Below are 14,254 nucleotides of genomic sequence, written 5' to 3'. Positions count from 1 at the left end.
TCCCTACTTTATTGTACTCTATGCTTTCATTAAATCTGTGTCCCTTGGTTACCAACACTCCTGCCAGTGAACACAGTTTCTCTCTATCAATTCTTTAAAAAAAAAAAAAATTTAGAGTACCCAATTCTTTTTTTCCAATTAAGGGGCAATTTAGCATGGCCAATTCACCTACCCTGCTCATCTTTTTGGGCTGTGGGGGTGAGACCCACACAGGCACGGGGAGAATGTGCAATCTCCACACGGACAGTGACCCAGAGCCGGGGTCGAACCCGGGTCCCCTGCCATGAGGCAGCAATGCTATCCACTGTGCCACCGTGCTGCCAATTCTGTCTATCAATTCTGTCAGAACTCAACAATACCAACCTCAAGGAGCTTATTCAAAGTGAGGGTGAGTGTAATATCCAGCACAATACCTACGGGGTGGGAATGCTTGTCTTCCCAGTGTTCCTTACGGAGTATGAGCTCCCCCTATGGGGGGGGGGGGGGGGTCTCGATTACCCAGTGTATATAGTACAATAAGGCACCAACCAGGAAGGAACCCAGTAGGGGTCTACCAGGAAGTGTCTATATATTGTTTGTAAAAAAAATATCGTTCTTATTTTTACTCGGTGTGGACTCCCTGTAGATCTCCAGGTAAGCAGTATTCACCTCCTGGCCACCAACAAGGCAAAGGTGAGAACATCTGCTCCCATCCGGACTCCTTGTATCCTTTTTAAACTGGCGACGTGGAGTTAACTGGTTTAGATGCTGCGACCTACTCAGCTGAGCCACCTCCCCGATTTTCTGGACCCAGATTTGGATTTCTTGATTCGCCATGCCTCTATTTGGGTGGATAAATTCATTTGACATAGGTGTTGAGGACTGGAACCAATATGCTGCACGAATGCGTTATTCCTTCCGGGCCAACAATATCATGGAGAATGAGCGGCAGATCATACTGTTGACGGCCCATGGACCGCATACATTCGGGGTGATCTGGAGTCTCACGTGAGCAGTGCCGCCGGATACGTGTACATTCCGCCAGCTCAGTACACCCGTGGCGCAACACTGTAACCCAACTCCATTGATAATCGTTCAAAGATATCAGTTTGATTCGGCGGAGAGGTCCACCAGTGAGTCCGTCACCGAGTTTGTGTCTCAGCTACGGAAGATAGCCGGGTTTTGTGAGAATGGAACTGTTTTGTCCGATATGCTCCACGATCACTTGGTCTGCGGTATTAATTTTAAAAGTATATATATATTTATTGAGTTTCATAAACAATCATTAAGCATATTATCAACAGTCAAACAGCAAAGGCATAGAAATACAAAGGCAAAAGGTTACACATACATCTTTCCTTAGAATTGTAACAGATTAACCCTACTTTAAACTAAACCCCTTAACATCTGACAGTATCTAGATTCTTAAATAATGAGATAAAAGACTGCCACCTCAGGTAGAACTTCCCCACCGACGCCTGATGGCATACTTAATTTTCTCCAAGTGTAGAAATGACATCAAGTTGCCCAACCAGGTGGATGCACTAGGATGTGTGGGAGACCTCCAGCTAAGCAGTATTCACTCTTGGCCACCAACAAGGCAAAGGTGAGAACATCTGCTCCCACCCCAGAGTGAAATGAGTCTGAGACCCCAAATATGGCTGCTAATGGACATGGTTCTGGGGCCACCCGACAAATCTCCGATATAGAATTTTAAAAAGAGGGCGGCACAGTGGTTAGCACTGCTGCCTACGGTGCTGAGGATCCGAGGTCAATCCCGCCCCGGGTCACTGTTTGTGTGGAGTTTGCATATTCTCCCCACGACTGCATGGCCTCACCCCTACAACCCAAAAGAAGCACATGTTCAGTGGATTGGCCACACTAAATTGCCCCTTAATTGAAAAAATATAATAATTGGGTACTCTAAATTCAATTTAAATAAAAATAGAATTAAAAAAGGTAACCCAGAAGCTAACAAGTTTGGAGCAAGACCAAAACATGAATGTTGTTAGCTGGCACAAGCGAGGAACAGTCACACTTGTCTTCCACATCTTGAAAAAAACACTCATCGTCGCCTTGGTCCAATGCGTTCTGTGCAATACTTTAAACTGAATTAGACACAGTCAGGCCAGGAAGACGTGGAGTTCATCCTGTAGAGGGCTCCTCTCCAAGCCTCATCAGTAAGTGCAGGATCCAGTTCCCTCTTCCACCTTTCCCTCATTTCCTCCAAAGCGGCGAGATCCGATGAAAGGATAAAGCCATACAGATCTGAAAAAGACTCCTTGTCCGGTTGCGTCAAGGACAAAATATTCCTCAGCAAGGAGGGGGATTGGGCCAAAGGAAAAGAAGGAAAAAAACTTACGAAAAATATCACAAATTTGAAAATACCGAAAGAGGTTAGAACTGAGCAACTGAAATTTGTCGGCCAGCTTCTCAAAACTGGCGAATCTCCCTTCTACAAATAGATTCCCGAAATGCAAAAGTCCCCTTGCTCCGCCAAGACTTGAACAATGCGTCCAAGCCCGAAGGCAAGAGATGATTACCGCAAATCGGGGATAACGAAAACAGGGAGAGAAAGTAGAAATGCTGTCAAATCTGTTTCCAATTCCTGAGGGAGGAAATCACCACAGGGCTGGAGGAAAAACCTACAGGGGAGAAAGGCTGCGGTGAAGTAATTATATTGTGAAGGGAGGAGACGATGGTGCATGATTGAGCCTCCACCTTGCCCCAAATCTTGTCAGGAGCGCTAAGCCACTGCAGTATTTTTTGAATGTTGGCAGCTCAGTATTAAAACAGATTCATGAGGGCCAAGCTTCCTGATCCCCTGTCCCTCTGGAGCAGAATGGTGCAGACTCTGGGACACTTATCGCCCAAGTAAAAGTAGAATCAATTTGTTGGCCATAATAAAAAATGATTTGGACAAAAAAAGGGGATATATTGAAAGGAAAAAAGAAATCTGGGAAGCACATTCATTTTGACTGTTTGAATCCTACCTGCCAGGGATAAAGGGTGGCTACTCCACCTCTGCAGATCCGTATTCAAAAGTGAGATGGTCGGTATGACCCACAATCTACTGGTCCTTGTATCTCCTGAGGAGCAAAGAAATTGAAGCTTGAGTAAAGGTCAGGGTCGTAAACCCCTAGACAGCGAATTGTTAAACATATCCATTATTAAAAGTATGAGCTGCTCCGAGAGCATTTTATAAAACTCGGCTGGAAGCCGAGGGACACGGGGCTTTGCCAGACTGCAGTCACCCAATGCACTTCAATATCTCTCCCGAGCGTAAAGGGGAATCCAATTCCTGTCTCCAGCCCTCCCCGATGGTTGGAATATGCAAACCATCTAGAAAACCCATCACACCTAATTTGATCAGAGGAGGTTCTGATTCATACAGTTCACGGTGATATGAACTGAAAGCTGCATTGACCTAGAGAGGAGCGGAGACAAGATTACCCTCCCCGTTCCGAATCATAGGCATCTCTCGAGAGGCAGTTTGCTGTTTGGGCTGATGAGCTAGAAAGTGACTGGCCTGCTCCCACCCCCATGTTTGTTGATGGTGCCCCTAGAGTTCCATAACTGACGCAAAGCCTTACTAGTAGATATCAGTTGAAATTGGAGTTGTAGTTTTTTTCCTGTGAGTCAATAGCTCCGGCGCAGGAGCAAGTGAGTACTGGCGGTACTTCCAGAAAGAAGCCTCTGCCGCTCCATTTTCATGCAATAAGCCCTATATGAAATCATTCCCCCCCCCCACCCCAACCTTTTTGATGACCTTGAGAGTCTCCCAGAGAATAAAAGGAGCGATTGACTCCGACCTATTGGGCTTAATAAAGTCCATTGTGGCAGTAGGCAAATGTTCACAGAATTTGTTGTCAAACAGCAAAGTCATGTCTAATCCCCAAGGCGGGCATTGGGAAAGATCAAAATATAAGCGTAAATCAACAAAATGAGGGGCATGGTCTGGGATGACAATCGCCGAGTAATCGGCTGCCACCACTGAAGGGAGAAAGGCTTTATCAAAAGTAAAGAAGTCGATTAGGGAATCAATCAGATGGACATGTGGAAAAAAAGAAAATTAATTCTTTATCGTTTGGATGCAGAAAATGCCACGGATCAACCCCACACATCTGCCCTGCAAATGAGGACAATTCCCTAGCCATCCCAGATAGGACCAGAGATCTTGGTTTGGAACAGTCTAATTTAGGGTCCAAGATACAATTCAGGTTGCCTCCCAAAATTATCCGGTGTGAATCTAGGTTGGGGAGAGAATTCACTAGCAAATTTACAAAGTTTGAATCATCCTATTTGGGACAAGGGCAGCACGGTGGCACAGTGGTTAGCACTGCTGCCTATGACGCTGATGTCTCAGGTTCGATCCCGGCCCTGGGTCACTGTCCATGTAGAGTTTGCACATTCTCCCCGTGTTTACGTAGATTTCGTCCCACAACCCAAAGATGTGCAGGGTGGGTGGATTGGCCACGCTAAATTGCCCCTTAATTGGAAAAAATGAATTGGGTACTCTAAATTAAAAAAAAGAAATTCCAATTAGGGCACAGATGTTTACCAGGATAACTGGAGTGTTTGCCAGTGAACCACAGACATAATATAGCGACCATTAGGATCATCAATAACCTGAGAGGAGGAGAATTGTACCCTTTTATGAATTAGAATTGCCTTGCCTCTAGCCCGATCGTTAAAACCCGAGTGAAAGACCTGCCCCATCCAATTCTCACAAAGCCTTGTCTGATCCTTTACATGTAGGTGGGTTGCCTGTAAAAACACATCAGTGTTTAGATTCTTAAGTTGGGCAAAAGCCCTAGCCTGCTTTACTGGACCATTCAGACCTCGAGCATTCCAAGTTACAAATCGAAGTAGAGGTTCCCCACTGCCTCTTCCACCAGATTCAGCTATATCCAAAGAGGATTACCAAGCAAGCAATCCCAGAACAATAAAGGGCGATATTCTCTGGCTGCATTGCGCTCAAGCTCGTGCTTGAATCCTGGGCGAGGCCTCCCACGGGCCTCCTGGCAGCCACCACGCCTCATGGGATACACCCAAATCCCGCGGGGCGTCAGAATCGAAACTCCGCCCAAAAGGGGAGGGATCAGACGGCATTCACTTAAGTAAGTCCTAAGGCCTATGTACCTGGGATACACCGGCCTCCCTCGATTCACCGGTTTCCCAAGCGAGGCTGCAGCCTGGCGCCGATCAGTGCTGGTCTGTGCTGGAATGTGGACCAGGCGGAATGGCACCCAGGGGCTCTCCCGGGCTATCGGAGATCCCTGGGTGGTCAGTGATAGTGCAGGGTGGCCAGCTGGCACTCCCCCTGGAGCGTGGGCACCTTGGCACTGCCCACCTGGCACCTTGGCACTGCCACCCTGGCACTGCCGAGGTCTCTGGGTGGCACTGCCAAGCTGGCCCTGGTACCTAAGCACTGACAAGGCTCAGGGCCCAAGGGCGGCCTTGCCCATAAAGGAGGGTGATGGGGGGGGTTTGAAGGGTGGGGGTGTACAGGGCTGGTACATAGGGGCCTCGGAGGCTGGTGGGTGACAGTTAGGGGTCCTGGAAGGGGGGTTTGCTGGAAAGGAGCTTGGGGGGGTGCCTGAAGAGGGGGGTTCCCAGGGATCTGATAGTGGGCTGTCCTCACTTGGGGGGTTGTATGTGTTAGTGCCCATGTGTGTGGGGTGCCATTTCCCATGGAAACTTCGAGATCGGGCCATCCTTTCAAAACGCGGCCCGATCTCGGAGTTCAGCTCCCCAGTGCTGAAAATAATTCTAAGGACTTTGTTGTGCTCTCGCTCAAGGAAGAAGAGGCCAGGGAATAGTGGGAGAGGCCAAAAACGAGAATCGCACCAGGCGCTAAATAGTTTGTGATGCAACCGGCCCGCTCCCTCAGACGAAATCAGGATCTCGGCATAGCGTGGTGAGAAACCAATTATCACCACTTAATTCTCATTTCCATACAATTAACAGGAGCCACCCCTTATCCATGCTGGCGCCGAATAGTACTACTTTTGAAAAACTTGAACCTGGCGGAAGGGCTTCTGCGGTGAGCCGAGAGGGTGAGTAGCAATCTTTGCTCACAGGCAAGAGCCCGAGGGCATTAGGCTTGCCACTCCAGTGCTCGGCAGGGTGTTTGTGACCACGGTGGGGGTGGGGGAACCCTCCGCAGGGGTGGGCTGCCATGGAAGGATGGGGGGAAGCACTGGGGGCAATCGTGCGCGGCACCAGCATGCCAACTCCTGAATCATGTGTATCCATCCCTACCTGTCTGCCCCACCGATCACCCATAACTCCCACCGACTGCCGAGACCTCTGGCCGTGCAGCTGAACGCTATTGCTAATCGGGAATTGGCAATCATGGTTAAGTGAGCACTTCACACAACTCAACTGGATTCCCGTGGATGGGCAGGCCATATAGCATGTGGGAGTCATTGAATCAGGCCATGATGCCTGTGCCTGAATACTGTGATAGGAAACATTATTGACGCAGAAGCCAAAATCCGAACTCCCAGGGGATTGGACACAGCTCCGGGGGACAAGTTTACGGTCGGAGGATGGGTGAGTGTCATTGGGAGGGGACCAGTGCCCGATCCAGGTGATGTTATGAGCGGATGTCCAGGGTACAGGGTCTGGGGTCTGTTGAGGGGAGCCCACTGTGTGGACAAAGCTTTCCAGGTGGGGGGGGATTAATGGGGGAATGGAGGGTCCCGGGGTGGGAGCCACCACTGTTTGTCAGTCTAACACTCTCTCCCAATGCCTTGCAGATATTGAACGTTATGGCAAGGATTTTGGACTCAGCAGAACTTGCCCTAGTGGTGCTGTTGCTAGGCCGGGCAGCCAGACGCCAGAGATGGTGGCAGTAGCAGTGTCTGCAGATGCACGAGGCGGCGGCTCATGTGCTGGACCCCGCACCACACCCTGAGGACATAGCCGCCCATCAGACCAGGGAGGGAGCCGGAGGGGGAGTCCCGCGACGGCCCAGGGTGTACAGACGTTGCTGGTCATTCGAACTGATGACGGACAACATGTGCCAGTAGGAGGCTCCGCCTCAGCAAAGATACGGTGCGGCACCTGTGCCATGTCCTCGCGGACTTGGTACCACATGGAGGGGGAGGACACCCGTTCCTGGTGGCCGTCAAGGTCATCGCAGCTGTGAACTTTTATGCCTCAGGATCTTTCCTGGGCTCGAGCGGATGCCCACAGGTGCATCCGACAGGTCACGGATGCCCTGTATGCCTGGGCCTAAAACTACATCAACTTTTACATGGACCAAGCCCAGCAAGATGCCCAGGTAACAGGTTTCTCCGCCATCACTGGGTTGCCCCATGTCCAGGGGGTAATTTTCAGTGTAACAATAGCAATCAAATTTTAAACCCAACAACAAGCACATACCCTAAACCTGATAGAAACATCCAATATAAAACGGCCATACACTGGGAAACAAACATGAACAAGTATTGGGCGGCACGGTGGCGCAGTGGACACCATTACGGCGTCGAGGTCCTAGGTTCGATCCCAGCCCCAGGTCACTGTCCGTGTGGAGTTTGCACTTTCTCCCCATGTGTGCGTGGGTTTCGCCCCCACAACCCAAAAAATGTGCAGGGTAGGTGGATTGGCCACGCTAAATTGCCCCTTAATTGGAAAAAAATAATTTAAAAAAACACGAACAGAATTTGAATTATATTTTTGAATAAGTGAGATTGTTTCATCTGGAGAATCAAAAAGCGGTTCTTCTCCCCAACAGTCACACGGAGGCGAGCTGAGTGGATCATGCCAAACCTAACTCCCTTTGGTATGGGATGGTATAGGATCCCTGTTGAAGGCTGCTCTTCTCTTTGCCAGGCCTGTGCTCAGATCCTGGTAAATTCAAATGGAGTGGCCCTCCCAATTTATTTCCCGGGTCTCCTTTGCCAACGAAGGATCTGGGACGGGATTCTTCGGAAACCGGCGGGTCGGGCAATTCCGGCGCGAAGGAGTGGTGTGAACCACTCCGGTGTCGGGCTGCCCCGAAGGTGCGGAATCCTTCAGGGGCTAGGCCAGCGCTGGAGTGGTTCGCGCTGCGCCAGAGGCACGGAAGGGGCTTGGCGCCACGGCAATAGGCGCTGAAGGGCCTCCGCCAGCCGGCGCGACTTGGCGCATGCGCAGGAGCGCCAGCGTGTGCTGGCATCATCCCAACGCATGCGCAGGGGGGGTTCATCTCCATGTTAGCCATCACGGACCGTTACACCGGCCAGCGCGGAGGAATAGAGTGCCCCCACGGCACAGGCCCGCCCGCGGATCGGTGGGCTCCGATCACGGGCCAGGCCACCATGGGGGCCCCCCCTGGGGCCAAATCCCCCCGTGCCCCCCCAAGGACCTCGGAGGCCGCCCGCAGAGCCCGGTCCCGCCGGTAAGTACCTGTCGTAACATACGCCGGCGGGACTGGCCGTAAACGGGCGGCCACTCGGTCCATCGCGGGCTGGAGAATCGCCGGGGGGGCTGCTGCCAACAGTCCCCGACTGGCGCGGCGTGATTCCCGCCCCCTCCAAATCCCCGGCGCCGGAGAATTCGGCAGCCGGCGGGGGTGGGATTCACGCTGCCCCCCCGGCGATTCTCCGACCCGGTGGGGGGGTCGGAGAATCCCGCCCCTGTTCTTCTTTTAAAAATGTTTTTATTAAGGCATCTATATACATACATCAAACACAACCAAAACCAAAAAGAGAACAAACAGGAAATCACAAAACAAATAAATAACCAACAGCCCCACACCCCAACCGCCCTGCCATTACCCTCCACCCACTCTGCCTCTCTTTTTTTAAAATCCAAAGTCCCCCCGCACCAACCCCCCACCCACCCATGCTGACTTCTTAACTAAACTTGAAGAAGTCGATAAACGGTTTCCATCTCCAGGTAAACCCCTACTCAGTCCCTCTCAAGGCGAACTTGATTTCTTCCAACCTAGGAATTCCGCGAGGTGGCTCACCCACACCCCTGGTATCAGCAGCCCTGAGTCCCTCCACTCCAACAGGATCCGTCACCGGGCTTCTAGAGAGGCAAAGGCCAAAACGTCGGCCTCTCTCACCCCCTGGACTCCAGAGTCTTCCAACACTCCAAAAATGATACTTCTGGACTCGGGACAACCTTCACCCTCAGCACTGCAGCATCATGTCAGCGAACCACAGCCCAAATCCCTCCAGCTTCAGACAGGCCCAAAACATGTGGGTGTGGTTCACGGGCCCCCCCCCGCGCCCACCCGCATCTATCCTCCATCCCCTCAAAAAACCTGCTCATGGGCAGCACGGTGGCGCAGTGGGTTAGCACTGCTGCCTCACGGCGCCGAGGTCCCAGGTTCAATCCCAGCTCTGGGTCACTGTCCGTGTGGAGTTTGCACGTTCTCCCCGTGTCTGCATGGGTTTCGCCCCACAACCCAAAGATGTGCAGGTTAGATGGGTTGGCCAAGCTAAATTGCCCCTTAATTGGAAAAAATAATTGGGTACTCTAAATTTATTTTAAAAATAATTCCCCTAAGCTAGTGTCCTAACATGAGGCTGCTTCCATCCACTCCAACACCGATCCTTCCCCCACAACCCACCTCCTGACAATGGCTATATTTGCTGCCCAGTAGTTGTTCATCATATTTTGCAAGGTCAGCAGCCCCCCCTCCCCAACGTCCCTGCTCCAGCAGCACCTTCTTCACCCGAGGTGTTTTCGCCGCTTATACAAACACCAAGATCAATGCATTAATCTTCCTAAAAAAAGGCCTTTGGAATAAAAATCGGAAAGTTCTGGAACATGAATAGAAACCTTGGGAGTAACGACAACGGGAGCACGTACCACCTCTTAAAATCCCCCTTCATCCTCTCCACCAACCGCGCCTGATTCAATTTATGGTACGGTAGCACAGTGTTTAGCACTGTTGCCTCACAACGCCAGGGTCCGAGGTTCGATTCCTGGCTTGGGTCATTGTCTGTGCAAAGTCTGCACGTTCTCCACATGTCTGCGTGGGTTTCCTCCCACAAGTCCCGAAAGACGTGCTTGTTAGGCTATTGGACATTCTGAATTCTCCCACAACGTACCTGAACAGAAGCCGGAGTATGGCGACTAGGGGCTTTTCACAGTAACTACATTGCAGTGTTAATGTAAGCCTACTTGTGACAATAACAAAGATTTTTATTATGATCATCTAACTGTTCCCATTCCCGCGCCATCTGGATACGCAGGTACCTGAAACTCACCCCCACTAGCTTAAATGTCAGTTTGCCCAACCTCCTCTCCTGCCCCCTCGCCTGGATCGGAAAGACCTCACTCTTCCCCGTGTTTAACTTAGACCCAGAGAACCGGCCGAATTTCACCAAAATGTCCATGATACCACCAATGCTTTCCAATAGGTCCGATATATAGAGCAACAGATAGTTTGCATTTAGCGAAACCCTATGCTCCCCCACCCCCCCCCCCCCCCCCACCCGCCCCGCAGTATCCCTCTCCGAGCCGTTGACGCTCTAAGTGCCATTGCCGGTGGCTCTATCGCCAAGGCAAAGAGGAACAGGGAGACTGGACATCTCTGCCTCATCCCACGATCCAACCTAAAATACCCCAAACTCACCTGGTTCGTCTATACACTCGCTGCCTTCACCCGATACAACAACCGGACCCACTCCACAAACCCCTGCCCAAACACCAACCGCCCCAGTACCTCCCACAAATATTCCCATTCTATCTGATCAAAGGCCTTCTCCGCGTCCAGAGCGACCGCCACCAACACATTCCGTCCCTCCGAGGGCATCATTATAACGTTCAACAAACGCCTAACAGATGCCTCCCCTTTACAAACGCAGCCTGGTCTTCCCCTATTTTTAAAAAATATATAAATTTAGTGCACCCAATTAATTTTTTCCAATTAAGGGGCAATTTAGCATGTCCAATCCACCTAGCCTACACACCTTTGGGTTGTGGGGGCAAAACCCACACAGAAATGGGGAGAATGTGCAAACTCCACACGGCCAGTGACCTAGAACTGGGATCGAACCTGGGACCTCGGCGGCGTGAGGCTGCAGGGCTAACCCACTGCGCCACTGTGCTGCCCTTGGTCTGCTCCTATTACCCCCGACACACAGTCCTCAATCTGCGGGGGGGGGGGGGGGGGCGGCGTGGAGGGGGGCGGGGGTGGCTCCCCCTTCTCCTTCGCCTCATTAAATGTAGGGGCCCCAGGTCTCCCAAAAACTATTTTAAAAATAAATTTAGAGGACCCAATAATTTATTTTTCCAATTAAGGGGCAACTTAGCGTGGCCAATCCACCTTACCTGCACATCTTTGGGTTGTGGGGGAAAATGTGCAAACTCCACACGGACAGTGACCCAGGGTTGGGATTCGAACACGGGTCCTCAGCGCCGCAGTCCCAGTGCTAACCACTGCGCCACCCCTCCCAAAAGACCTTCTTTAAAATTCTACCGGGAAGCCATCCGGACCCAGGACATGTCCTCTTCTTCAACAATCCAGCCTCCGGGGCCTCCAAATATCTCCTGTTCACCCGCAGAATCCCGTCCACCAACCTTGCCATCTCTGCTCGCTCCTCCTTCACCCTATGCTCCCTCGATATGAACTCCCCCCTAACATTTCTTGCTTCCCACAGCGTGGCGGACGAAACCTCATCTACTCCATTTAGTTCCACATATGCCCGAATGGCAGCCATCACCCACTCAGACACCTCCTCATCCACCAACAACCCTAGGTCCAGCACTCACTGCGGGCGCTGGGCCCCCCTCCCCCGATCTACTTGCAAGTCCACCCAATGCATGCTTGGTCTAAAATCACGGTCTAAAATGTACTCAATCCATGAGTACATCTTGTGCACCTTCGCCCTCATAATGAACCGGTGCGAGATCAGGTCCGGGATCGTCCCCAGCACTCCCCTTATGAACTCTACATCATCCCAATTTGGAGCAGAAATGTTTACCAGGACCACTGGCATCCCTTCCAGTTTCCCATTCACCATCACAAACCTTCCAGCCGAACGTGCTACTATGTTCCCCATCTCAAATGCCACCTGTTTGTTTACCTGCACCGCCACCCCCTCATCTTCGTGTCTACCCGAATGAAAAACTTGCCCTACCCACCCTTTCCTCAGCCTTGTCTGATCCCGGAACTTCAAATGTGTTTCTTGTAAAAAGGCCATGTCGGCTTCAAGATCCTCAGGTGCGTGAAAACACGCAACCGTTTACCTGGCCCATTCAGCTCTCTCACATTCCACATGACCAGCCTGGTTGGAGGGCACCCAGTGCCCCTTCCCAGCTAATCAACCATATCCCTTCATGAGATAGGCCCCAGCTCATGCCATGCGACCCTCCAGGCCCACCCTCGGATGTCCACCATCACCACTTCCTCCCATGCTATGCCAGAGCAACATCTTTGTCAGCAGCCCCACCCTCCCCCCACCCCTTCCGCTGAACAAAACAACAACCCCATCCCCTCTGCTACACTAACCACCTGATCACACCCTCCCATTGTGCTGTTAACTAGCCCACACAGCTAGCCTGGCAGACCCCGCCTGAGACACCTAAGCCTCCTACCCCCTGCTGATTCACCCCCCCCCCCCAACTTGCACACCTCGAAAACAACAAGTTTTTTAAAAAATTAAAATTTAGAGGACCCAATTCTTTTTTTCCAATTAAGGGGCAATTTAGTGTGGCCAATCCACCTACCCTGCACATCTTTGGGTTGTGGGGGCGAAGCCCACGCAAACAAAGGGAGAATGTGCAAACTCCACACAAACAGTGACCCAGGGTCGGGATCGAACCTGGGACCTCGGCGCGTGCAGCAGCAGTGCTAACCACTGCGTCACCGTGCTGCCCTCACTCGCAAACAACAATGAAACAATGAAAAAGATGCACTCAGCCTCAACGCAACAAAATATCTTGAAGGAGAAAAGTTCTCCACAACCAACAAATGAGAAAAAGGGAACAAGAAACAATGGACCTCACAACTGCTCCACAGTTCAATGTCCTCCTTCTCCTGCCAGTCCATAGTCTCCTAAAAACTCCATCGCCTCCTCTGGTGTTCCAAAATATTAAAAGTCACCCAGAGGTGAGCAGGTACAACATCCCAAACTTCACCCCCTTTTTAATGAGGGCAGCCTTCACCCGATTAAACCCGACTCTCCTCTTCGCCAGGTCCGCGCCCAGATCCTGGTACACCCAAAGCTCGCCCCCCCTCCCCCCCAGGTGCATCTTCTCGTCTGCTTCGCCTATCTCAATATCTTCTCCTTGTCCAGGAACCAGTGAAGATGCACCACCATCGCCCTTGGCGGCTCTTTCGCCTGTGGCTTCCTCATCAGCGCCCTGTGCGCTCGGTCAACCTCCAGGGGCCAGTCAAAGGTACCCTTCCCCATCAGCTTCTCCAGCATCTTGGCTACATACATGCCAGCATCCGCTCCCTCGATGCCTTCAGGCATCTCCACGATTCTTATATTCTGTCTCCACGAGCGGTTCTCCAGATCCTCCAACTTCTCCTTTAACTGCTTCTGGGTCTCTCGAATCAGATCTACTTCTGCTGCCAACGAGGCAGCTGCTCCTTCTGTTCCCCCACCATCTCCTCCACTTTCCTAATAGTCTGGCCCTGGGACTACAGCCTCTGCTCCATGTGGTCAATTCCCACTTTTAGTGGTTCCACCGTTTTGACTAGATCCTCCTGGGCCTCCTTCATCCGATGGCTAAACTTCTGATTTAAGATGTCCACCAGTTGCTTCGTCGACCATTGGACAGGCAAGGCAGACCATTTACCCTCCGCCATATTGACCTGTGGCGCACAAAGAATCTCTTGCCCCAATTGCTCCCTTCTTCTCAACCCACTTCTGGTCCGTGGATCCATCCACCAGCCCCACCTGTGGATTTAAACATTTCTCCAGTCACCCCTGCAACTTTTTTCCACAAAACATCCGCCCTACAAATGGGGAAAAGGTCTGCAAAAACAGCCTGAAGCAGGAGCTGCTATGTGCAGCGACTCACACCATGGCCGCCACCAGAAGTCCCCTGTTCTTTCTTTTAATAGTTGTGAAACCAAGGACGGCACGGTGGCACAGTGGTTAGCAGTGCTGCTTCACGGTGCCGAGGACCCAGATGCAATCCCGGCCCCACTCACTGTCTGCGTGGAGTTTGCACATTCTCCCCATGTGTGTGTGTGGGTCTCAACCCTACATTGTGAAGGGCCTGGAAATTGCTGGGTCGGGTCCGTTAATGATATGCCAATGGTGTTTACTGTACAATTTGCATGTCCACGCCAGTGTGTGGCACAGAACACATT

This window comes from Scyliorhinus torazame, chromosome 2 (assembly GCF_047496885.1).
Source record: "Scyliorhinus torazame isolate Kashiwa2021f chromosome 2, sScyTor2.1, whole genome shotgun sequence".
Classification (NCBI taxonomy): domain Eukaryota; kingdom Metazoa; phylum Chordata; class Chondrichthyes; order Carcharhiniformes; family Scyliorhinidae; genus Scyliorhinus; species Scyliorhinus torazame.
This window is presented reverse-complemented; position numbering follows the sequence as displayed.